General features: G+C 36.9%; 1 pseudogene; it reads left to right on the plus strand.

The window, feature by feature from the left end:
* The window catches only part of LOC102857719, a 6,929-nt pseudogene extending 3,405 nt beyond the window's left edge, over window positions 1-3,524 (plus strand).
* Window positions 3,525-7,270: the final 3,746 nt, after the last annotated feature.

Consider the following 7,270-nt stretch of genomic DNA (forward strand, 5'->3'; position numbering starts at 1 on the left):
GCGGAGTTTAGGGCTGTTGTACATAGGGTCACTAGGAGTCGCAGGCGACTCAACGGCACATAACAACAACAACAACATAAACAGATTGTTAACAGTTACTCTGTCAATTTCCCTTGTTGAGTATCTTTCTCTGACTTTCACCTTTCTCAACATAATGTCTTTTTCTAAGGACAGCGCCTTCCTGATAACATGACTAAAGAATACGAGATGAAGTTGCACCATCGTTGTCTATGTTGCTGTTGTTAGGTGCCATCAAGTTGAATATGACATATAGCAACCCTAAGAACAACAGACCTGAACCCTCATCATCTCTAATCATTTTAGCCCATTGCTAAAGTCACTGGGTGGGGGGGGAGAGGGCAGACTTCCTCTTTTTCACTGATCCTCCACATTTTCAAGCATGATGTCCCTTTCTAAGTATAGTCTCTCCTAGAAATATGCCCAAAGTATGGGAGATAAAGCTTCGCTATCCTTGTGTCCAAAGATGACTGACATTTTTTACAAGGTATATCTCTTTGTTCTTTTTGACAGTCCATGGGATATTCAGTATGCAGTATTCTTCTCCGATACCACAGCTCTTCTTCTGTTATCCTTGTTCATTGTCCAGCACTCAAGTGCATAGAAAGTGATTGAAAAGAGCATGGCCTGAATCAGGTAAACCTTAGTCTTCAAACTGATATCATTGCTCCTTAGTAATTTGGAGAAGTATCTAAGCAGATTTTCCCAATACAATGGGTATTGCTCCTGAACTCTTGACTGCTGGCCACAAGGGTGTTGATTGTGGATCCAAATTATTGACAATGTCAATCTTTTATCTATCTATCAGAATGTTGCTTATCACCCCAGTGATGAGGATCTTTGTCATCTTGATGTTGAGATACAATCCATATTAAAGGCTGTAGTCTTCCCATTTCAAGTCCTCCCCACTTTCAGTAAGCAAGCTTGTGTCATTTGCCTGACACAGGTTGTTGATTCTCCCTTCAATACTGATGCCACAATATTCTTCCTAGAGTCCAGATTCTTAAATAATTTGCTTAGTATATAGATTGAATAAGTATGGTGAAGCATACAGCGCAGATGCATACCCTTCCTGATTTTAAGTTATCCAGCGGTTCCTTGCTCTATTCAGAAAATTGCTTTTTGGCTTAGACATACGTTCATATGAGCATAATCAAGTCTTCTATGATACCCATTCTTCTCAATGTTTTCTATAGTTTCTTATGATTCACATAGGAAAATGCCTTTGCATAATCAATAAAACACAAATAGACATTCTTCTGGTATTCTTGGCTTTCAGTCAGGATCTATCTGACATCAACAGTGATATCCTTGCCTCGGAAGCCTGTCTTATCCTGAGCCAATCTCACTGCCTCTAACACACCTACCCCTATTGCCCCAGTCACTATGTCAATCCAACTCATTCAGGATCTCTCCTGGACTATCTGTCCACCCTTCCAAGCATCATGTCCTTCTCCAAGGACTGGTCCGTCCTGGCAACATACACAAAGTATGTGAGAGAGAGCTTCAAAATCCTTGCCCAAAAAAAGCAACTTGGCTTCACCTTCTCTAGGACAAACCTGTTGTACTCTGGGTGGTCTACGGTATGTTTTATATTCTTCTCCAGCAAACACAGTTCAAAGGCACCAATTCTTCTTCTATCATCCCTTGTCAATGTCCACTTCTCTGATGTATAGCAAGTAATTGTGAAAACCATGGCCTGGATCTGTGCACCTTAGTTTCTAGACTGACATTGTTGGTCTTTAGCACTTTGGAGAAGTCTCTGACAGCAGCTTTCCCCAATGCAATTAGTTTTTTGATTTTCTGACTGTGAGTGTCAAGAGTGTTGATGGTGGAGCCAAGCAAGCTGAAATTGTTAACAATCTCAATCTCTTCTCCATCTATTGTGATGCTGCTAACTGCCCTGTAATGAGAATCTTTGTTGAGTGTTTTGTTTTACATAACATTTTTATTTTATACTATTTTACTTACAGAGTTTGTATACATTGTTTTTCACACAGGATCGTTCCCATTTCCTTTACCCACCCCCACCTCCACCCATCAAATTGTGGGACCCTGTGATTAACCACCACACCCTCACCACACCTCCAACTCCCTCTTATCTTCACCCCTCTGCTTGCACCCTCCCCCACCTTGGATCCTCCTGCATGTTCTACAATAATGGTTTTATACAGTACTTGTCCTTATGGAATTGAGTTAGTTCACTTAGCATAATGCTCTAAAGTCCCTCCCAAAGTAGGTAACCTTTATTGATGGTAAACTTTATTTATAGGAATTTATTTATTTATTAATCTTTATTTATAGGTAAATTACTGATGTTGAGTTTCAACCCATATGGAAGACTGCAGTCCTTGACCTTTTGTAGCAAACACTTCAGGTCCTCTTCAGTTTCTGAAAAAATGTTGTGTCATCTGCATAATGCAGGTTGTTGATTCTTCCTCCAATCCTGATGCCACATTCCTCCTCCTCATAAAGTCCACTCTCCTGAATGAGAATCACATATAGATTGAAAAGATAAGGAGACAGGACACAGCCTTGACACATTTCTTTCCTAATTTTAAAGCATGCAGTGTTTCCTTGCTCTGTTCTGAAGACTTCTTCCTCCTCTAGGTATAGGTGTCACATGAGCACAATAGCGTGTTCTGGGATTCTCATTTTTCTCAAGGTTAGTCAAAACTTGTTATGATCCACACAGTCAAATGCCTTTGTGTAGTCAATGAAACACAAATAGACATTCCTCTGGAACTCTCCGCTTTCAGCTAAGATTCATCTGACATTGGCCATGATGTCTGTAGTGCCATGGCCTCTTCCAGCTTGTATTTCTCACAGTTCTCTGTCTAGGTATTGTTCAGTCATTTTTGGATAATCTTCAGTAGGATTTTTGGTGAGAGTTTTAAAGGAGTTATCAAAAAAATTTTAATTATTAGTATACTTGTATCAAACATATAACAAAAGGAGAAATATTCAGCAACAAAATGGAAAATATAAGTAAGAATAACAAATATTTTATAACTGAAGGGTACAACAATTTAAAAAATAGTAGCAATACTTCAACCAATAACCTAAGTAGTAGAACGGAGACAACAAATAACTAGTAAACCTTAAGGCTGTCATAGAAATAATCACATCTACAAAGCAAAGAAAACAAACTAAAAAACAAAGCAAGAACAACAGCTTCAGAGATCTGTGGTAAGATAACGAAGGATGTAACATTCATAGCATCAGGATAGAAGAAAAAGGGCAAATCTGCAAAGTATACTAGCAAATAAATAATAGCTAAAAATGTATGTATTTTCAAAAGACAAAAACCCTTAATAAGATTCAAACTCAGAATAACTCAAAAAGATTCCACATTAGAACATATCATTGTCAAATGCCTGAAAAGGAGAGAGACAGGAAATGTTTTGAACACAGAGAAACTTAGACGATATCTTATAAATAAGAGAAAAAACATTCCCATTTCAGAATATTCCTCATCAAAAACCAAGAAGACGGAAAGAAGGTAGCCCTACACTTTTCCAATACTAAAAGATCTATCAATTCAGAAATCTAAACGCAGCTAATATATCTTTCAATTCCAAATTAAAAAATATTATCAGACAAAGGAAAATCAAATTTGTTACCAACATGTTTAACTTAAATGTTAAAGGAAGTTCCTGGAACAGAAAGTAAATAATGAAAGTTTGTATTTAGAGCATCAGGAAGGAAAGAAGAACAATAGAAAGAATAAATAATGTGAGTAAATACAAACTGTCTTCTTGAGTGTTCTAAATTTCACTTTACTATTGAAGGAGAAATGATAACACTATGTGGAAAAAATATGCATGTGTGTAAAAAATCTAGATAAAATTCATTCTATGAGGTTGGTAATACCCTGAGAAGAAAATTCAAGCAAGGTATCACAAATAAACCAAAACTGAAGACCAATATATTAAGATAGGCTCTAGTACTACCAAAAAAAAACTACCAAATCAAACCCACTAACCAAAAAGGGGGATTCTTTACCATCATCAGCTAGGAATTTGACATTAAACTAATGGAAGAAATAACTGATAGCAAAATCCTAGCCAATAGAATAAAAAAGAAACCCTGATGATATAAACTATTTTACTAGAATGAAAAAAAATCACATCATCAAAAAGAAATAGATTAAAAAAATTGATAAATCTACCATTATTTCATGACCAAAAAAAAAGAAAGAAAGGAAAATAATCCACTGTTCACTAAGAAAAACTCAGTCAACTTCTTAATGACAAAAGACTTAGCACTTTCCCCCTTGGATCAAGATAAAAAAATGTCCATTCTCACCATTTCTACTTGGTGTTGTACCAGACATTGTAGTCATAGTAATTATTGAAGAAATACATCAGGTCCTCGTGGCTGACAGGACTGACAGGTCCCAGCTCCCAGCTGGAAACAAAGGAGGATGCTTCAGTGATTTAGATCCTCCCAGAAGAGCTGTGGGTGAGCATTAACATTACTGGTAAGTATATTCGTTTTCTCCTGGACACAGAACCTACTATTTGGTCCTAAACGCCTTCTGAGGTCCCAACTCTTCTCACTATTTCTTAGTTGTTGGAATGGACGGAAAACCTCATAAGCAGTTCCTTACTTCACCTCTACTTTGCATGCGAACTTCCAAGTTATAAAACAACCCAGTGGTAGATGGAATTTGCTCCAGGACTTAAGAAGCATAAATGACATAACTGAGCCTCTACACCTTGTGATTCCTAACCTCTACACTATAATAGACAAAGTGCTAGTCTATAGGCTTTTTATTGTAAGAACCACCTTCCCTCTGTAACTTGATTTGTGCCACTATTAGAACCTCCACTCAGAATATTATTGCTTTTTAATTTTTTTACTCATGTACCTTTAACTTGTTAGTTAAATTTGTGTCTTCTAGGCTGCAACATTTCCATGATACATCTTCAAGGATATGAACATGTACGGCTAAGCACAATTGATAACAGTGCATCTAAATTCCAAAATCAATCTCCATAATAGTCTATGTGTTTTCTACTGCCAAAGGGGCCCTTTAGAGTAGTGAGAGAAGATCTTCACCCTGAAACCCACAGCGTCCCTTTTCAGCAGGAAGTAGCTAAGAGAATATGCCATCTCCTTTTCCTTATGAATCAGGGTGAAGTCTCTCTCAGGGAAGAGTGATAGGGAATGGCAAAGGACACACTGACAAAGGAGATTAATCAGAACTGGCTTTGACAAGCACTGTGGCAATTGGACAATTAAAACAGATATTCGGGGGGCGGGAGAAGAACGAACTGGGGAGGAGGGTAGAGAAAACAGTGCAACAATGAATGAATGAAAACCTCAAATCTCTGTAAATGTTCATTAAAACTAATAAAATTTAATAATAATTTTTAAAAATGTGCAGATGACATAATCTAGTTTATAGAAAACAATGTTACATTGAAACGTTACTGATAAAGCTTAAGGGCTAAAGCTTTCGATATCATTACATTTCAATATAAAGAAAATAAATTCCTGACAATTTGACAAATAAACAAATCATGGTTAAAGGAGAAGTGAAAAAAAAAGATATCAAGGTTTGAATTTTAAAATGCACAAATTTAATACACTTCCCGTTAAAATCCCCCATCTGATTTCATTACTACAATCACCAAAACTGTGTGGTATAGGCATAAAGATTGACATGTCAATTAGGAGAATAGAACTGGGTCCAGAAGTAAACATTCCAAGAATGTTCAACTGTTTTTACAAGGCTGGGGGTGAGGGTGGGTGGCAATTAAATTCAAAAGGAAGGCGAAAATATGTTTAAGAAATAGAGCTAAACAACAAGATAGCTGGATACAAAAGAATACACAAAAATTTTCATAAAATGAACTATATACCTAAATTAAAAACTAAAACAATAAAACTCATAGAAGTAAAATTTGACAAAATATCCTTTATGTGGTCTAAGAAAAAAAACTATGACAAAAAAACAACTATGACATCTAAAGTGTATATGACAAAAGAAGTAAATAAATAAATTCACATCATCAAAATTTAAAACTACAAAGAAAGTAAAAAAATGTCAAAAGAGTAAAAACACAATCCCAAAAATTTGGAAAAAATATTAGCCAAGCATTTGAACTTCATTGAGATATAGTTCACAGACCACACAATTCACTCATTAAAGTATATAATGTGATAACGGTTACCAATGGTAGACAGTGTTTGGTGGAGCCCCCATATTAAAACAGGCTTGGAAGCAGGAGTGGCATCCACTTCCAAAATAGCTTGCCTCTGCAAACTCTATGAACTTAGGGAAACTATTAAAGTTATACAATTTTTCAGCATTTAACAACAATAACAGCAACAACAATGCAATGACTTTAGTATGGTAACAGAGTTAGTTGTACAAGATTCTAAATAGACATTTCTCTAAAGAATATATACAAATAACCATCTGACAATATGTTTAGTAATATTAGTCCTTTTTCTTTATCATTATTGTTAAGTGCTGTCGAGTTGACTGCAATTCATAGCAACCCTATGCACAAGAGCTCTAAATTCTGACTTATCCTAAGCCCTTCTCACTGTTTCAGACACATCTATCCCCATTATCCTAATGTCAATCCATCTCATCCAGGGTCTTCTTCTCCTGCACTGTCACTCCACCCTTCCAAGCATGATGTCCTTCTCAGAGGTCCCTTCTGGCAATAAGTCCAAAGTATGTGAGATGAGCTTCAAAATCCTTGCCTTCAAAAGCAACTTAGTTCCACCCTCTCCAGGACAAAACTGTTTGTTCTCTTGGCAGTCTGTGGAAGTCCAACACTCTTCTCCAGCACCACAACTCAAAGGCATCAGTTCTTCTCCTGTTATCCTTAGTCGCTGTCAAGCTCTCAGATGTATAGCAAGTAATTTCAAAGACCATGGACTTAATGAGGAGCACCTTATTCTCTACAGTGACATCATTGCTCTTCACAACTCTGGGGAGGTCCTTGGCAGCAGATTTTCCTAATATAATTTATCCTGACTTAGGACAACTCCACATGACAAAAAGAGTAGGGCTGAGATGATAGAGTTTTCTTCACTGTGATTCTTTAAGGAAGCAAGATCACCATGTTTTCATTCCAAGATGCCACTAAGTGGGTTCAAACCACCAGTCTTTTTTTTTCTTTTATTGGGAAAAACATATTGGGGGTATAAGGAGGTGAGGGTTGGGGGCAGAAGGGTGAGGATGGGACAGGATGCAGTTGCAGAGCTGCACAGTTTGGTCGGTGGGGGG

The sequence above is a fragment of the Elephantulus edwardii genome, unplaced genomic scaffold (genome assembly GCF_000299155.1).
Source record: "Elephantulus edwardii isolate Elephantulus edwardi_28Jun2011 unplaced genomic scaffold, EleEdw1.0 scaffold00157, whole genome shotgun sequence".
NCBI classification, from domain to species: domain Eukaryota; kingdom Metazoa; phylum Chordata; class Mammalia; order Macroscelidea; family Macroscelididae; genus Elephantulus; species Elephantulus edwardii.